Source organism: Lynx rufus, unplaced genomic scaffold, assembly GCF_022079265.1.
Source record: "Lynx rufus isolate CCGP_SWC_20201006 ecotype Redwood Valley unplaced genomic scaffold, mLynRuf1.p SCAF_19, whole genome shotgun sequence".
NCBI lineage: Eukaryota > Metazoa > Chordata > Mammalia > Carnivora > Felidae > Lynx > Lynx rufus.
This window is the reverse complement of record NW_025814833.1, coordinates 295,606-315,114: the sequence shown is the minus strand read 5'-3', so window position 1 is coordinate 315,114 and position 19,509 is coordinate 295,606.

Below are 19,509 nucleotides of genomic sequence, written 5' to 3'. Positions count from 1 at the left end.
ATGCTGCTTGTCCCTATGAGTTGGGCTGGTATAACAGGATATTTAGTGGGTACTATAACAGTCCCTTACCTTAATGCAGAGCTTTTCTTTCCCACAAAAGGAAACATGGGCAGCCACCTTCATATATGATCAGAAATACTTGTAGATTTTGGACCAAGGATGGCAGCTTTCCCTAGTTCCAGCATTGGGGTTATAGTCCCTGTTTTTACAATCCCTTAGACATAACAGTGGGAATCTATAGAATAGGGGATTTACCAAGGAGGATTGATGTTGGATGCCTATGATTATAAATTTATTCTAGGGTCCCCTGGGTGGCTCAGTCGGTTGAGCGTCCAACTTCAGCTGAGAGTGTGACTTCAGCTCAGGTCATGATCTCAGGGCTCTTGGGTTCAAGCCCGGTGTCGGGCTCTGCTGACAGCCTGGAACCTGCTTCAGATTCTGTGTCTCCCTCTTTCTCTCTCCCTCCCCCACTCACACTGTCTCTCTCAAAAATAAATCTAGTGTATATGGAGATTTCCCAAACCAGGTTTTGTTTCATGAATTAGTGTTTATGTTTTCCTTCAAGTGTTTATTTATTTTGAGAGAGAGCACGAGCAGGGGAGGGGCAGAGAGAGAGGGAGACAAAATCCCAAGCAGGCTCCACAGCATCAGTGCAGAGTGCCATGCTGGGCTTAAACTCACAAACCAGGAGATCATGACCTGAGCTGAAATCAAGAGTTGGATGCTTAACCAGCCACCCAAGTACCCCGACAGTATTTTTTACTTTAGAGAAAAAAATGTATTCCGTGGTTACTGCAGAAATTTTAGAAAATACAGTAAGAACAAATCTGGAAGTAAATCCTGTGTAATCCAACTGGATCAGTCAGGGTCCCAGCAGGAAATAAATGGGACTCAAATGATTTGAGAAGTTTAATAGAGAATTTTTTCCCAAGTTGTCAGCAAAGGAGTAAACTCGTGGTGCATGTTAGTTTGCCAGGGCTGCCACATCAAAGTACCACAAACTAGATGGCTTAAACAACACAAATTTATTTTCTTATAGTTTTGGAGTCCAGAAGTCTAAGATCAAGGTTGGTTTCTTCTGAGGCCTCTCCTGGGCTTGTAGAAGGGTACCTTCCTGTGATTTCCTCTGTACCTATGTCCTAATCTCTTCTGGAGAGGCCTAATGACCCCGTTTTAATTTAACTACCTCTATAAAGATTCCATCTCCAAATGCAGTCCCATTCTGAGGTGCTGGGGGGTTAAGAATTCACAATAATGAATTTAGAGGTGACAGAATTCAGCCTCCAATATGGTGTTACTTGTAGGCAAAGAGTAGAGTAGGAGGGGAAGGAGTGGAAGGTGGGGGTGTAGAGGAGGGGTGGGAGAGGAACAGGGGGAGGGGAGGAATGGGGTGGGAGTGGTTACTGGATGGTAAGACAGCTGTGTGGAAAGAGCCACCTGACAGCAGCTGTGATCTTCAGGATGCAGTTAGCTCATAGAGACCTCAAAGAATCCAGGATGGCACAAAAAACAATACCTGAATTCACTCTTCTGGGTATTACCCTTTAACCAAACTGGAAACCAAAGGGCAAGGAAGACTTTTGATGTAATGCATATTGGTAAGCCTGGGGGACACAGAGCAGGGGGGAAATACGGGGACAACTAAGATTTCTAGCACACTCGTACCTGAAACAACTATAGTTCATACTTTGCCACATGGTCTTACAGTTATGTCCTTTGAGGGACCTAGAGCCTGGCTAACTAGAAGAGTTCTCAAGGACTCTTACACATTCAGAGGACAATTTGTATAACAGTTCATACATTCACAAAACACTGTAAGAGATTGCTTCCTTTGTTATTGAAACTTTGAATAGGAGGCATAGCAAACAGATGGATCTTAGCTCACACACTTAAAACATATTGGGAATATCACATTTCAAAATTGCCTTTAAATGAACATAAATAAGACCCTGATGTTTAACTGTAGCATGTCAGTGGGATATCCAATTCAGTTATTATTAAGGATTCCCTATCTTCATGAGATGTACAAATATCCTATGGTCTCATCTAGCACCAAACTTGAGATTCCCCATCATCATGTTTGTCCACACTGGTTAGGGATCAGATGTTCATTTACTGAATTGGCACAATTTCTTCAGATCCCTTGTTCCTGCTGCTTCTATCCAACCCTCTGGATAGGGGAATCTTTGGCAAGATTAGGTGCTGAGCTTTCCTGAGCCCACCATAGTCTTCCTTAGGTGCTGATAAAGAGAAATACTCATGTCTCCACTGCTGGAAGGACCCACAAACCCTGAGCTCTCACTGCCTTCAAATGTCCTCCGTTCCCATCCAAGGACATCTGACTTGATGTCATCAAGTAATATAATCCTTTTCAAGACAAAAGCCACCAGCTTCAAGCAGATTCTACTTACAGCTGTGCCACAAATCTCCTTCTCCTGGATCTCTGTAGAAAATGGGAAAAGAGAAAAATTTAAGAACACAATACATATTTAATATCCCAGTGACTGATAAGTCAGTAATTTACAGTTCATATGTGGTTTCTTTTTACTTTATCTGATTTAATCTTGTTAATTGCTTTATTTTTTTAAAGATATCACATTAGGAATGTTCAGGAGAGACCTAAAGTACTTTATTAGGACCTAAACTAGGCCATCCTATTGACGAAAAAGAGGGCAATTATAATAAGTATATGCAAACTATTACCAGAATCTCTGCTGATTTAGGAAATGTCTCTATTCTGAAACTACACAGGTGATGTAGTTTCATCTAGCCATCTTGATGACTAAATGGCTTCCCTTCTAAAACTGAAGAGTGGATCTGAGAGTTTATTTACCCCATGAGATTAAGTGCCTTGCTAATGTTGTGGTTCCATAATAAATAGTAACTATAATTGCTATTTATTATTTTCATCAGTATCATCAACATAAATAAGCCTGTTTTCCATCATGGAGAATGTATATGGATTGGTACAGAAGCATGTTGTGAAATAACTCTCATGACACCCATAAAACAACTAGAAAGTAAAGAAAGTAACCATTAAATAGAGGCTTGTTTTGCCTAAGACAAGTTTCTGGCACAGAATAAATGTTCAAAAATAATTCTCTCCTCTCTCCCTTCCCAAAAGGAAAGGGTGAAGACTATATTCCTAATATCTGTGGTTCTCAACCTGAGGTCCCCAGAATTTTAAGGTACTTTAAAGATTACCATGAAGAATTGAAGAGCTCTTTGCTCAATTTTCTCTTTTTTGCCGCATTCATTAATTCATTATGGAAGTAACACTTAGCTGAGCTTTTTCTAGAATCAAATGAGATGATATATTTAAACACGCATTGTGAACTGTGAACTGTAATAATGGTTAACAGCTTGTGTACAGAAATTCTAGTTATCAGAAATTGTGCATTTTTTTAATTTCAAAATATAAAAGTGTGTAAGGAAGAGAAGTTAGAGATAGTCTATATTTTGTTTAAAAATACAGTTTGATAAACAATTTAGAAAAAAATCTTAATATAAGCACTAAAAGATTAAAAATAGAATGTGTTTATCAAATTTAAAAAATTAAATAAAAATAGAATGTGTAAACTCCAAATTTCCAAAGAAAATTCCCTTCGTCCAACAGAAGGCAAGAAAGGAGAGGAAGGGAAGGATGCAAAGAAAACACATGATAAAAAACAAAATAGAAAGGAAGAAATATATCCATGTCAATAATGATGAATGTACATAGATTAAACTCATAGTAAAAGAAAACCTCAGATTGGATTTTTTTTCAAGGCACAGAATTCAGTTTCATGCTTTTTCTCAAAGGCGCTCTTAAAATTATCCAGAAAAGTCCAAAATAAAAGGATGGAAAAATATGTATCAGGTAAATACTAAGCAAAAGAAAGCTGGTGTAGCAAAATTAATGCAAAAATACAGCATGGCACATCACAAACATCATACCAAGCAGAGGCAGTCAATCTACTGAGCAAGAACAACAGTTGCAAAATGCAAGTTTATTTTTGTCTAATACTATTCCTTTAAAATTAAGTTTTGAGGAACCTCCACACTGTTTTCCAGAGTGGCTGCACCAGTTTGAATTCCCACCAACAGTGCAAGAGGGTTCCCGTTTCTCCACATCCTCGCCAACATCTATAGTCTCCTGATTTGTTCATTTTAGCCACTCTGACTGGCGTGAGGTGGTATCTCAGTGTGGTTTTGATTTGTATTTCCCTGATGAGGAGTGACATTCAGCATCTTTTCATGGGCCTGTTGGCCATCTGGATGTATTCTTTAGTGAAGTGTCTATTCATGTCTTTTGCCCATTTCTTCACTGGATTATTTGTTTTATGGGTGTGCAGTTTGGTGAGTTCTTTATAGATTTTGGATACTAGCCCTTTGTCCGATTTGTCATTTGCAAATATCTTTTCCTATTCCGTCAGTTGCCTTTTAGTTTTGTTGATTGTTTCCTTTGCAGTGCAGAAGCTTTTTATCTTGATGAGGTTCCAATAGTTCATTTTTGCTTTTAATTCCCTTGCCTTTGGAGATGTATCAAGTAAGAAATTGCTGTGGCTGAGGTCAGAGAGGTTTTTTCCTGCAGCCTCTCTGGAAAACAGTGTGGAAGTTCCTCAAAAAATTAAAAATAGATCTACCCTATGACCCAGCAATAGCACTGCTAGGAATTTACCCAAGTGATACAGGAGTGCTGATGCATAGGGGTACTTGTACCCCAATGTTTACAGCAGCACTTTCAACAACAGCCAAACTATGGAAGGAGCCTAAATGTACATCAACTGATGAATGGATAAAGAAATTATGGTTTATATATACAATGGAATACTACTTGGCAATGAGAAAGAATGAAATATGGCCTTTTGTAGCAACGTGGATGGAACTGGAGAGTGTTATGCTAAGTGAAATAAGTCATAGAGAGAAAGACAGATACCATATGTTTTCACTCTTATGTGGATCCTGAGAAACTTAACAGAAGACCATGGGGGAGGGGAAAGGAAAAAAAAGTTAGAGAGGGAGGGAGGCAAACCATAAGAGACTCTTAAAAACTGAGAATAAACTCAGAGTTGATGGGGGGTTGGAGAGAGGGGAAAGTGGGTGATGGGCATTGAGGAGGGCACCTGTTGGGATGAGCACTGGGTGTTATATGGAAACCAAATTGGCAATAAATTTCATATTAAAAATAAATAAAATAAAATAAAATAAAGAATACCAAAAATAAATTAATTAATTAATTAATTAAGCTTTGCCCAGGCCCTGTGGCTTTGTTGCTCACCCCAAAGAGCCCTACAGTCACTTTAAATCCTTCATATGTGGAATTTAAGGTACAGAAGAGATGAACATAGGGGAGGGAAGCAAAAATAATATAAAAACAGGGAGGGGGACAAAACAGAGACTCTTAAAAATGGAGAACAAACTGTTGGAGGAGTGGGAGTGGGGGATGGGCTAAATGGGTGAGGGGCATTAAGGAGAACACTTTTGAGGATAAGCACTGGGTTTTATACATTGGGGATGAATCACTAGAATCTACTTTTGAAATCATTGCACTACATGCTAATTAACTTGGATGCAAATTAAAAAATAAAAAAAATAATTAAAAATAAAAAAATGGTTAAATGTATATTTTATACACAATATATTTCATTTTATTGTAATAAAAAAGTTGTAAATAAAAAATAAAGATAATGGCTTTTTAAAAAAAAATCCTAAATCAACCCTCATTTCAGTGACCAGAACCCCCAGTTCCTAATAATAAAGAACCCTCTGAACTCAATTTAGAGTTAAACCTCTCCTCCCTCAGCTAGCACCAAATTCAGGTGGACTTCTCACTTTGGGAGTAAGTGATGTGCTGGGTTTCTTTTCTTTCTCCATCCTCCTTAGCTTGCTAATTTTGACTTGAGGACTGTCTGGGGTTGAAGGGAGGGAGTAAACAGAATGCTCTTTATGGTTGTGTAGTAAGTTGGCTTCATGCTTTCTAGATCTAGCCGACATTTAAAAGCAGATTCTCATCTGAGGTTCTCCCACTTCAACTCTTGTGTCAGAAGCAAAACATTCTATTGCTGTTTCCTCTTAATCTCTCAGTTTTTCAGCTGTCCATTCCACAGTTTCTCAGCTGTCCATTCCACAGTTTCTCTGATGGAATCCATAGCAACCCCAAACAGTTCTCTTCATCAGGCCCCTCAATACCAGATTGTTCTCCTGCACAGCCCACTTTTGGTACATGAAAAAACACCCATATATCTTTTGCCCCCAACACAATGGGAGTGTAGATATCCCAATACAGTTATCTCTCCTTTGCTCACACCATCGTCACAGCCACATTCTCTAACCCATAAGATTTCTCATGGTGGATTCAGATCCCATTTCACTATGCTTCCAAACTCTAGGAGAACCTGTCAAGCTTCATGGGGTCCAGTTGAAGCCTTAGGATGAAGGAGAAGCACCCCAACTCTTCCCCCTTGGAAGCCCACTCCAAAGAAATCCTCCTCACAAAAATTCCTTCTCTGTATCTCCTCTCTCTTAACCCTTTTAACCCTCATAAGTTTTAGAGTTGCTTGGTCATTTTCTTTGAAAACCTGGCTTTGGAATTTAATTTCTATTTTCATCTTCATGCAAAAGAGGAAACTTCCAGTTTAACAGCCCTCATGGAAATTTAAACCAACCAGATCTCCAGTCCTGGAAGGTCACCATCTAAAGTTCAAAAAAATGTAAAAGGTAGGAGTATGGGTTTTGGAGTGTTATGAACCTAGGTCAAAATACTGGCTCCACAACATACTATATTTAGGGCCTTGGAAAATACACTCACACTCTCTGAGTTGTTTCTTCTTCATGTAAGGAAATACCTGCCTTACAGTGTTCTTACAGTGTTTTAAGAGAATCAAACCAAAACACCAAACACTGCATCTGGCCCTTAGTGGGCACTCAAGCAAATGTTAGGTCCCTTCCTACCTTGCCTTTTTCCTTCCTTGAAAAACATGCCTTTGACACTCTCTACCATAAAGAGCATTTGTAAACATAATAAGGGGAGACACAGGTATGCACTTCAGTGCCTTTTCTATATTCCAGAATAAGTTGTCTAATGAATACACTATAGGAAAAGGGATGATATCATACCATTCTCCATCCAATGGAGTTGAAGGTAGGAGACACAATCGTCATGCCATGGAACTGTTTCATGTGTTTTCCTGAACCTGAATTTTAACTTCTAGGTTAAAAATCAATAAAGCATACATACTTAAGAGCTCCAGAACTTTAGATTGAGAGTTCCAGCACCAAACTCCTCAATAGCTACAGGACCTGGTAATATCCTTCCCCTCTTCTTTTTTTTTTTTTTTTATCCTTCCCCTATTCTGACTTCATCTATCAAAGATGGTAAAACAGCTGATGCTATTTAATATGTGTGAGAAACTAAGTGGTCTGTATAATAATTCACATAAACCTCACAACAACCCTAAGAGGAAGTAATGTGATTATCCTCTTTTAAGAAAAGGGGTACAGAAGCCAAGAATAGAGAGCTAAAAGTGGTAGATCTAGGACTTGAACACGGTCAGTTAAGCTCTTTATTATACTAGCCTGCCTCTTGGAAAAATAGTACAACTATTGAGAAATATGAAACTTGAGATCTCATCTGTGAAAGTACCCTGACCCTGTTACCAGTTCAGACCCTCCTAGAAGCAAATGCTAAGACAAGAGTAGACATACAAGAGATTTATTAGGGAAACACCTATGAAAGATAAAAGGGGAAGAAGCAGAAGATGGGGAGGGACTTCAGACTGTGATGCACGTGTTACACCTGTGAAAGGAGAGGTTCGGAGGGAGGATTAGGCAGGGAGAATCCCAGACTGCAGTACAATAATGAGAAAGTCTGCACCAGGCCAACAGGGAGTACAAACAAAACATTACAAAAGGTCCTCCAATGAGCAGAAATGGCCCGGCTCTAGCTGTACAACTGTGCTCAGTTATAGTGTGGGAGCAGTCTAAGGAAAGTGTAGTTTTAGCATAAACATCAGGCAAGATCCAAATGTTCTTTTGAGGAAATAGCTGTGTGACTCCATGGCTACCACAGGCCTAATGACTTTTTCTCGCAGTCATCCACATACCTTCTCTGATTAGAGACTGAATTTTTGCAAGGAACCAGAAGCTGATTCATTCTATACTAAGTCACCAGAGAAGCTCCCACTTTCAAGCACTGTCACCTAAAAGCCTGAGTATCCTGGTTAGCAAAGGGTTCTATCCAGGGTCTGAGACCCTCAATGCTTTCTGCTCTGGAGTTGGCTAGGCAAGTCACTTCTTGTACATGTAATGGGGATACCAGCCTTCTGTGTGAGCAGGAAAGTGGTGAGAACCCCAGAGAACCAGGCTCTGGATGTTGCTGACCATCTACCGTTAATGCCTTCAAAAGCTTCTTCACACCAATTTACAACTTGATGGCCCTGGCCCCTCAAGTCATGCGGATGTTCACACAGGTGAAACCCGTTTTCTCCTACGTCATTCAACCTCATGCCTTTGCAAGTTCCCTTTACTTGGGCTCACCTCTGCCTATGGGCCTAGGATGACACAGACATCAGAATCACTACACCAGGCACACATAGCAAAAGTCACCACAAGACTACCAAAACAGGTTGGGGCACATCTGAGGCCCTTTGGGGAGTCTACATAAGGCAGGTACAAGAGGGGTGGGTGAGGTTTTGTCTAATGCCTAACTCCATTTGTGGGGGCTACTTCACTGGACTCTGAGGGCCAGCTCCTTCTGCTTCAGCCCCAAGTTACCTGGTCAGACCCAGGTCAGAAATCTGCCTACTCAAAGACTATCCCAACCAATGTTTCCAGTTATGAATCCTTGGGACTTTATCTCTTCCCCTAAAAAAAGTTCCCCAAAAGAAAAAGGGAAAAGGAAGGAAAGGCAAAGTGTTCTGACTTGCAATGGGGACAGTTGTTGCCCCCCAGGTAAGTATGTCCAGGACAATCTGGCCATCAGCCTCAGAGGGTCTGGTGCCTGCTGCAGCCTGGAGCAGAGAAACCAAAATCAGATGCACCCTGCAGAGGAGTGTGACTTGGGTGAACCCTTCCACATTCTGCCTGAATGCCACCCCTCTGAGAGCCAGAGAGTTGCATTCTCCCTGTCTTGTCAAACTGGCACAGTGAGCCCCTGGAAACTTACCCCAACTGGAATCTAGCCCAACTAGCATCCATCAGGCTTCCACGACCTTGAAGAATGGTCTGGAAATGTGAAGATCTCCCAAAATGGCATCATAGTGAAAACCAAAAGCCAAAGGCACATTCATTATTGCTCTGCTTCAAAGAAAATTTTCATATATTACACATGTCAATTTTTCTTTACAATTTGTAATTTTTTGTTTCAGTGCTTTAGAAAAGCATTCCCCCGTGAATTCTTATGAATATTTTCTTTTGTTTCTTTTTTTCATTTTATAGTTTACATTCCCTTTGGGAACAGAGAAAATCATACTTCCTGTTCCCATAGCACCCCCAGCCTCTTGCTGTTGGGTAAGGCCGCACGACTAGTTTGGGCCAGTCAGCTCTGCACAGCAGTGATTTCTATTACTTCTAGATTATCACTTTAGAAGAGGGAGTGAGAGATCTCCATGACACTTCACTTGCCAGTGACCAGCAATGTTCCAGGTGGTGGAGACTTTGTCACCTGGAGTCTCTGACAGACTATGGGAAGCAGAGCCCTCTCACTCATGACCTTCACCAATATATGTTGGGCATTTATTGTGTGCTAGGAATAAGCATTTGCCCATTAAGCCACAGAGGCTTGGGGGTTTTTACCCCAGCATAAGCTTAGCTTAACTTGACAAACACAGCAATGACTCTCAAAATTTAGAGTCCAACAGTCACCTGTGAAACTTGTTAAAATGCCTATTGTGTCACAAAAATATACTGAGGGCATTATCTATGGATTACTCTCTTAGCTGATTTAATACATCGTTCAAAATTGCATACATTTTCATTTTGAACCTTATAATAGTATATGGTACCCAGGTAATAGATACACTCTTTGGAAAAACAAAAGACACAAGAAAAAAGCAAAAATTAACATAAAAGTCCAGAATTCTGCCATACAGATTTATTGCTAATCTTCGGGCGTTATCGTGTCAGGAAATTTCTTGTGAAAAAAAGACCAGGATAGGAATGGAAAAAAAGAATCCATTGTACTTCTTTCGAGAGAGCTCTGTCAAGTCTAAATGCCGCACGCGCGTCCATGCGCGCGCGCACACACACACACACACACACACACACACACACAGTCACCCGGTCGTACACATACACGCGCACGTGTGGGAGTGTACACCTTAAGGTGGGAGTATAGAGAATGAAATCCCAGAAAGGATTGTCCGCCTGCCCCACCACTGGGGGCTACCGGTATCAGCCAAGCTCGTGCCCATCTGCTGGTATCCAGGGTGCTTACCTCGCTTTCTCCATTTTTCGCTCGACCCGCCCACATCCCCCGCAATAGGAAGCTGGCACCAAGGCAGGTTCCCGCCCACCTCCCCAGCATTCCCCATTGCCCACCATTTTCTGAATCTAAATGAATGGAGGGTGGCCCTGTGGTGTGAGAAGTGCTTTACAAGACCTGCTGGGAGTCCTCTTACCCTCTTTTCTCTTCCAGTGATTGGCAGGTGGCTCCCACATTCACACTGTCTTGCAGGGAACCTGGGCATTTTCTTCTTCCTCTTTACCTGGGCCGGTGACCAGCCTGTTTTCAATGCAATAGGGAGCTGATACCCAAATCTGACCGCCCGTCTCCTCCCCAGATCCCTCGCCCTAGCCCACAAGTTTTGCTCCCAAACGGACCCGATCAAGGGCAGGAAAAGGGTATAGGCAGTGCAGTCCTAGACTCGCTTTGGTGTTCACCCTCGCCTTCGGATACCCTTAGCCTCCAGATACCCTCTGCTCTTTCAAACTTCCTGAGATCCGGGGCAGGCAGTAGTCTCCTCCTCTAATGTTTGGGGTCCAGAAGCTCACCCGCCTGCCTGCAAGGTAATAGGGAGATGGTGCTGGGGCAGGAAAGAGGACTCAGAGTACAGTGACTTAAATTCACGCCTGCGTTTTAACCAGTGAACCCCGCGTTATCAGTGAGCACAGATAACCCTTCCTACAACACAGCAGCAGGAATTAGGTTGTCCCTCCCTACCCCGTCTCCTCCCCCCAGCCAACTTGACTCTGTTAGTCTTTTCAGTCTTTCCCAGAAACATGAAAAGTGTGTCATCTTCCTGGAATTTCTACTTGCCTTTCTCAGATTATCAGGGAGGATCAACCCGTGTCTCCTTTTTTTTCTCTCCTGCTCCCTAGACTGCCCACCTCCCCCCTCCCTCAAGAACCAGATCTCTACCATACCCTTTGCAATCCTGTCCAGGCACTGAAATGGGGTTAAGGATATGAGGCCCCAAATGAGAGAGATTTTTATGAGTTTTTTTAAAAAAATATTTGTCAGTTCTGTTCCATACGGTTATTATTACTAATACTAATATCCACCTACATCCAGTTTTTCATTAGACAAGAGAAAAGAGCTGTTTGTTGCCATTTGGGAAGCAGGCGGTAGATTCAAGTGTGTGTGGGTAAACAAATAATCCAGCCACCTTTTTTTTCTGCTCAGTAACAACACAAATATAGATCCTTTAGGCAGCCACTTTTTTGAAAGTTTGAAATGTACACAGCAGCTGGGGGCTGCCCTTGTGAGGGGGGTAGGATGGTTTTCCACAAAGTCAGTCTCTGAGGTCATATAATCTCATAGTACTAAGGACAACTTGGAATTTCAGATTTTGAAAGCTGGTCACATTGGGATGCCTGGTGGCTCAGTCAGATAAGCATCCGACTTTGGCTCAGGTCATGATCTCACGGCTGGTGAGTATGAGCCCCGGGTCAGGTTCTGTGGTGAAAGCTCAGGACCTGGAGCCTGCTTCAGCTTCTGTGTCTCCTTCTCTCTCTGTCTCTCCACGCTCACGCTCTGCCTCTCCCTGAAAAATAAACATTAAAAAAAACTGGTCACAATGTTCTGGTCTTCAAAATTATTATTAATTCAACTTCTACAGTTGATCTATTTCCCACTTCCATACCACGTTCATATTCTTATTAACGCTTTCCAACTGCAAACAAAATTTTCATACTACTTACCACTCCAGAGATAAGAGCTAGGTTGCAGGGCCTAAAACTTAAACTTTGGGGACTGTCTTTAAAAAAAGAAGCATTTTTTAAAGTTCATTTATTTATTTTGAGAGAGAGAGACAGCCCAAACAGTGGCGGGCAGAGAGAGAGAGAGGGAGAGAGAGAATCTCAGGCTCCACACTGTGAGGAGTGCAATGCAGGGCTCAAACTCACAAAACCTGAGATCATGACAAGAAATGAAATCAAGACTCAGACACTGAACTGACTGAGGCACCCAGGCACCCCAAGAAAAGAAGCATTTGCTAAGCATATTAAGTCAATCAGAGGAAGACAAATACCATATTATTTCACTCATATGTGGAATTTAACAACAACAACAACAACAACAACAACAACAACAAAAATGGATGAACATAGGGGAAATGGGGGTGTGGGTAGAGAGAAGAAAGAAACAAACAACAAAAGACTCTTAACAAGGGGCTCCTGGGTGGCTGAGTCGGTTAAGATTTTGACTCTTGGTTTCATGCTCAGATCATCATCTTGTGGTTCGTAGGTTCAAGCCCTTCGACGGGCTCTGTGCTGACAGTTGTGGAGCCGGCTTGGATTCTGTTTCCCTCTCTCTCTGCCTCTCTCCCTGCTCGCTCTCTATCTCTCTCTCTCAAAATAAATAAACATTTTTTAAAAAAAAACAAAAACAAAATAAACCCAAAGCTGAAGAAATTCAATGAAATATCAGAGCTCAGCTCAGCATGATTTTACTTCCCAGATATGGGCAGATTGGTATCTCAAACAAGTAGACACAAGAAGTCTAAGCTATCTATGGTCACTATTACTAAGTGGAAGAGCTGGGTCCAAGGAAGTGAGTGTTTTAACTGAATCTCAGTGAACCTCCATTGCTGTCAATGCCCTCCAGCCAAAGACCACAAAGAGCACACCTGGGGTTGAACAAGTTGAGCTTATTGCTTGTTGCCAGGAAGGCCAACACAAGGTGGAAAGTGGGGATGTTGAGGTGTCTCTCTTTGTTGCAATGAACAATAATCCCAGCTTGAATCAACCGCAGGCATGTCCTGGTGGTGTTTGGCTGAAGGGCATTGACAGTGTATGATGTCCGAGAGTCTACATTTTTGCTTCTGCCATTTAGTAACTGTGTGACCTCAGTCAAGTCACTTAAGTTCTCTGATATTCAATTTGCTTATCTTTTTTTTTATTTTTTATTTTTTTTTTTAATTTTTTTTTTCAACGTTTTTATTTATTTGTGGGACAGAGAGAGACAGAGCATGAACGGGGGAGGGGCAGAGAGAGAGGGAGACACAGAATCGGAAACAGGCTCCAGGCTCTGAGCCATCAGCCCAGAGCCCGACGCGGGGCTCGAACTCCCGGACCGCGAGATCGTGACCTGGCTGAAGTCGGACGCTTAACCGACTGCGCCACCCAGGCGCCCCTCAATTTGCTTATCTTTAAATTGTACATAGTAACAGTATTCACTTCTTTCAGCTGCTATAAGACCTACAAGGAAAATTTGTTTAAAAAAACGTAAGTGTCCAGGTTGTGTCTCAACTGGCACCTAGACTAGCTCAGGAATCCAGTGGCCTAGTGAATCTGGGTGCCTGTGATTTTTCTGCAGATAGTGGGCACTGCTCTACTGGCCCTGGAGTTGGCCTCAGTGAGAGGCTTGTAGCCTGCAGTATACCCTTCTCCCCCAGTTAGGGAACCCTTCACCTGAGAGCAATTTCTGCAACCCTCATCCTGGACATACTTGTTCTCTAATTGTAGTGTACTGGGTAGTGGGAAGAAGACTAGACTCAGACTGAGAAAAACTGGGTTTCAATCCTAACCCTTTCAGTGCTAGCTGTGGGCTTCAGAAGCCTCAGTTTACTCGTGTGTAAAAATGGGTATAACAAACCCTACTTCATGTCTTGTGCAACTAACAAAGATTATGTTTTTGCATGAGGAGTGGGGTGATAAAATGATTCTTTCCTTAGTTGACACCAAGGTTTCTGTTCAGAAAAAAGACAGTCTCTTTTAAGGAGAATACTCCGATATGGCAATTGCAGGGAAGAAGGAGAAGTTCTGATGGAAAGGACTGGAAGATAACACATATGTAGCTAAACTGCCCTTCATAAGAAACAAACATGAATTTGGGGTGGGACAAAGAAGGAAAAAAAGGAAATGGGAGAAGGGAGAAAGAAGCAAGAGTGGATCTATGACAGGAGAATGGTTTGCAGAGAACTCCCAAATAGTAATGCAGCCAAGAACTTCTAAATGCAGGAGTGTTTAGTAATCATTTTTTGATTGTTTATACTGCTATAACATATGACCCTTCATCTACTCAAACTTTGATAAATTATGTTAGTTGCATAAATGCTTCATGTGAGAGGTCTTCATAGAAATCCAGGAAGAAAAGCAAGGATTCTCTCTCTCTCCGTCTCTCTCTGCCCCTTCCCTGCTTATGCTCTCTCTCAAAATAAATCAGTAAACTTAAAAAAAAGATACTCTTAACAATAGAGAACAAACTAAGGATTGATAGAGGGAGGTGCGTGGGAGATGGGCTAGAGGGGTGATGGATATTAAGGAGGACACTTCTGATGAGCTCTGGGTATTGTATGTAAGTGAAGAATCGCTGAATTCTACTTCTGAAATCGATATTGCACTGTATGTCAACTAACTAGAATTTGGGGCACCTGGGTGGCTCAGTCGGTTAATCGTCCGACTATTGATTTTGCCACAGGTCTTGATTTCACAGTTTGTGAGTTCGAGCCACATGTGGGGCTCCACACTACCTGTGCAGAGCCTGCTTGGGATTCTCTCTCTCTCTCTCTCTCTCTCTCTCTCTCTCTCTCTCTCTCTCCCCTCTGTCTCTCTCTCTGCCCCTTCTCCACTCAATCTCTCTCCCCATCAAAATAAATACACTTTAAAAAACCAGACTAATAGAATTTAAAAAAAGAAGCATTAAAAAGGTATGTGTGTACATGATGCAGGCACTTAGGTACCAAAGCTAATATTTATATATAATGAGAAAAATATTACAAAATTTGGACAACTGACATGTGAAACATCCCCATTTCCATAGAAATCTTGACACAACATGAACAAACCTTTTAGAATCTCTGAAAGTACAAAAGAGTTTTATTTGAGCCCAAGTTAGGATAGCTGCCTGGGAAAGAAATCTTTCACTGGAAAAGAAAGTGTTCTGGAGAACACTTCACAGGAAAGAAAAGTGTTCTGGAGAATGAATAGTCTTTACAGGGCTATATAATTTTTACACCTTGTAAAAGCTCAAAATACTATAGGTTAGCATATAGGCAGGAATCGGGAGTTTTACTGTAAAGGAATGCAGGCAGTAAGAGCAATTATCCATATCTCAAGGTCAAGATGGTTTTTCTTTAGGCTACTCATTCACAAAGCAGGTGTACAATGTATGTATGGCATGTGTGGTGGGCCATAAACCAGGATTTTGGTTTGAACAAAGTTTATATACAGTCATGGTGACTTAGAAAGAAATCTAGAATGACTTCCCTTGTTTATCAGGCCTTTAGAGAGTTTTTCTCTCATCCCAAATAACACTTTTATTAATTAACTGCCTGGCACACCTCTAATTTTTTCCCCGACAATTTTTTGGCTACAAACTCTTGGGTCCTCTCTTCACATGACAGGTTTGTAATATCATTTTTTCCTAGAGAAAATGTTAAGATAATTCAATCTTTCCTTTGCATAGTTAATCAATTTATTATGATTATTGATAAAACTTTCAGCTTTACTACTCATTATTGGTGATGGGCAAATTTTTAGTGTTGTCCAATTTGAGTAAACAGCTGTCAAACTCTATCAAGTTTCTTCCTTATGTGGGTTTAAGATTTTATTTTAAATTTTCTTGTGCAAATTCTTATCTTAAATATTCTTTTGGGGTGCCTGGGTGTCTCAGTTGGTTAAGCACCTGACTTCAGCTCAGGTCATGATCTAGCAGTCCTTGGGTTCAAGCCCCACATCTGGCTCTATGCTGACAGCTCAGAGTCTGGAGCCTGCTTCAGATTCTGTCTCTCTTTCTCTCTCTTTCTCTCTGCCCCTCCCCTGCTCGCACTTTGACTCTCTCTCTCTCTCTCTCTCTCTCTCAAAAATAAACATTAAAAATTTTTTTTAAATATTCTTTTTTTTCTATGTCTATTTATTTATTTTGAGAGAGACAGATAGAGAGTGAGCAGGAGAGGGGCAGAGAGAGAGGGAGACAGAGAATCCCAAGCAGGATCCACACTGCCAGTGCAGATCCCAACTTGGGGCTTAAACCCACGAACCATGGGATCATGACCTGAGCCCATCAAGAGTCAGGTGCTTAACCCACTGAGCCACTCAGGTGCCTCTTATCTTAAATATTCTTAATGATTACAGTCACAGTGTCATGTCAGTGTCCTGAAGGGGAGTAGAATTTGCCACCCCCAAATGTGTCTCTTTGGCATATTTGGCACAAGGATTATTTTAGGTTTTCTTTAAAAAACAAAAACAAAAACAAAAACCCACCAGCATCCACAGGAAAAGCTCTGAAAACTAAGTAGAAGTTATCCTTTTGAAAGAGGCATTTACATTTATAAAGGGAAATATTCATTTGTAAGGGTGTCTCTCTCTGTGTACCAAGAAAAAAAAGGGTGACTAAATCTCTAGAAATTCTTGCTTTGCCTGGCTGGCTCAGTCAGTGGAGCATGAGTTTTGATCTTGGGGTCCTGAGTTCAAGTCCCATGTAGGATGTAGAGATTACTAAAGAAAAAATCTCTAGAAACTCCTATCAATGGGAAAGGCAAAGACCTAAATCTACATAACAACCTTACCCTTGTTTACTAAGCTTTGCCTAGTAACCTCCCTTAACTGACTCTCCCACTCCCAACATTTTTTGTTTTTAGCTAAATTTGGTATTTAAAGTGGTGACTTGGGCCATTTTGGGGAGTTACTCAGTTTTCCTGGGTTTCTCCCACATATATAGGAGATAAATATGTTATTAAACTAGTTTTTCTCCTGTTAATCTTTTATTACAGTGGGTGGCTGGTCTCAGCCAAGAATCTAGAAGGATAAAGGGAAAATTATTTTTCTTCCCATACCCTTCAAGATTATCCAGCTGGACTAAGAATTAGATTTACATGAGACAGATTGATAGGGAAAAAAAAACCTTTATTATGTGCACACAGAGGCCCTGTAATGAAATTGAGACCTAAAGAAATGACCAAAGCAGCTAGTTTTTATACTTTTTAGACAGAGACTAAATAAATCTGTGAGGAATTGACAGGACAAAGAAAACTTAACTTTGGGAGCTTCAATTAGTAATGAATTCTTTTTTTTAATTTTTTAACGTTTATTTATTATTGAGAGACAGAGCATGAGCATGGGTGGGGTAGAGAGAGGGGAGACACAGAATCTGAAGCAGGCTCCAGGCTCTGAGCTGTCTGCACAGAGCCCAACGCGGGGCTCGAACTCACAAACTGTGAGATGATGGCCTGAGCCCAAGTTGACACCTAACCAACTGAGCCACCCAGGTGCCCCAGTTAGTAATGCATTCTAAACAGAATTCAGGCTGGGGTAGTAAATTAATAGAAAGTAACAAGGATTGTTAATACAGTTTTCTCAGCCCTGAATTCCCTATCTCTGGTGATAAGACAGGATACAGGGAGGGTGCTTTTCACATGGAAGATTTATTTCCTTTTGTCAGGATAGAGGAGGGTCTGAGTGTCCTTCTTACAAATAAAGTAACTTTTAAAAATAATAATATTCCAGGGGCTCCTGGCTGGCTCAGTTGGTACAGTACGTGACTCTTGATCTCAGGGTCTTGAGTTTGAGCTTTATGTTGGGAATAGAGTTTATTTTTTTAAGGAAACACATACATACATACATAAACTAATCATATGCCAAAGTGCCACATTTTGGGCATCTTACCCTTGGCCTCTACAATGGTATCTTAGTCAATGTCAATATTTCATGCCAAATCACCAAGAAATTAATATGAACCTGTGTAGATGTGATCGGGCAAAGCCACAAGCATGGTTTGTGTAGCAAAGGCAAGAATCCATTTTTGATAACTCATACTGTACATATAGGACAGCAATGGAAGTCCAGATGAAAAAAATACCTTGGGATCAGGGAATGAAGTAGGAAATAATGTCAAATGCTGTCAAGTTGCTGGTGTTAAGCAAAGCATATGAAAGTTATTAAGAATGCAGCATTAGGCTCATTAGCCTTAGACTCACACAACCCTAGTTTGAATCCTAGAGCTTCTACTCACCACCTTATGAAGACTTTCTAGTAATTACTTAATTATACACAGAAGGCACTGATAAACACATGAATAAATTATCTAATTAAACCCAAACTAAAAATGATCCCAAATCAACTTCCTGTTAGCTTGATCCAAAACATGCCCACATCCATCTCACCACCAAAAATATGATAGGAAGTAGGAGTGGCAGAAGACAGTAGTCTTAAATTGCAGTCAATATTCTTGCTTTAATGAACTTTACAAAAATATAAGAGACATAGCATGGCCTTTATATTACTTTTCTATTGCCATGTAACAAGATATGAAACTTAGCTATTTAAATTAACACCCATTTATTTGGATCACAGTTTGGTAAGCCAGAAGTCCAGATGTGTTATGATGGTTCTCTGCTCAGGATCTCTTAAGGTGTCAGACAGCCTGCATTCTCATCTGGAGCTTAGAACCCTTTTTCAAGCCTACATGACTGTGGCAGAATTCAGTTCCTTGTGGTTGTAGGACTGAGATCATACTTTGCTCCTAGCCAGTAGCTGGAACCATTCTCAGCTTAGAGATCATCCACATTCCTTGCCACATGGCTCCTCTATCTTCAAAGCCAAAAGTGGAAAATCTCAGTCCTGTTGAATCTCTTTCCTTTCATGCTTCAAATCTCTCTGACACAAGGAAGAGCTATCTCTTTAAGGACTCCATCCAATTAGGTTGGGCCCACTTAGTGATTGTCCTTTGATTGACTCAATGATTTGAGACTCTGCATCAGAAAAATCTCTTTTGCCATGTAATGCAACATAATCATAGGTTATCTTATATTCACAGGTTCCATCTATAATCAAAAGGAGGGAATCAGGAAAGTATTAAGGTCATTGAGGGGATCATCTTAGAACTTTGCCAACTATTACCCTTCCCAGAGGCCTAATATGGTGCCCATACAAATCCAGGGACCATGAAATGTAAGCTTCATTAGTTTCAAGGTGAATTCACCTCTGCATTACCTCCACTCATTCTGAGTTTTTCACTTTACCTATACAACTGCATTCTGCTAAAGGGACCCCTAAACCTCAACCGTACATAATCATGAAATAGTTCCTGCTTACAGTTCTAACAGAAGTTACAAGCTGAATGACCAACACTGGTTTTGCATTTACCTATAT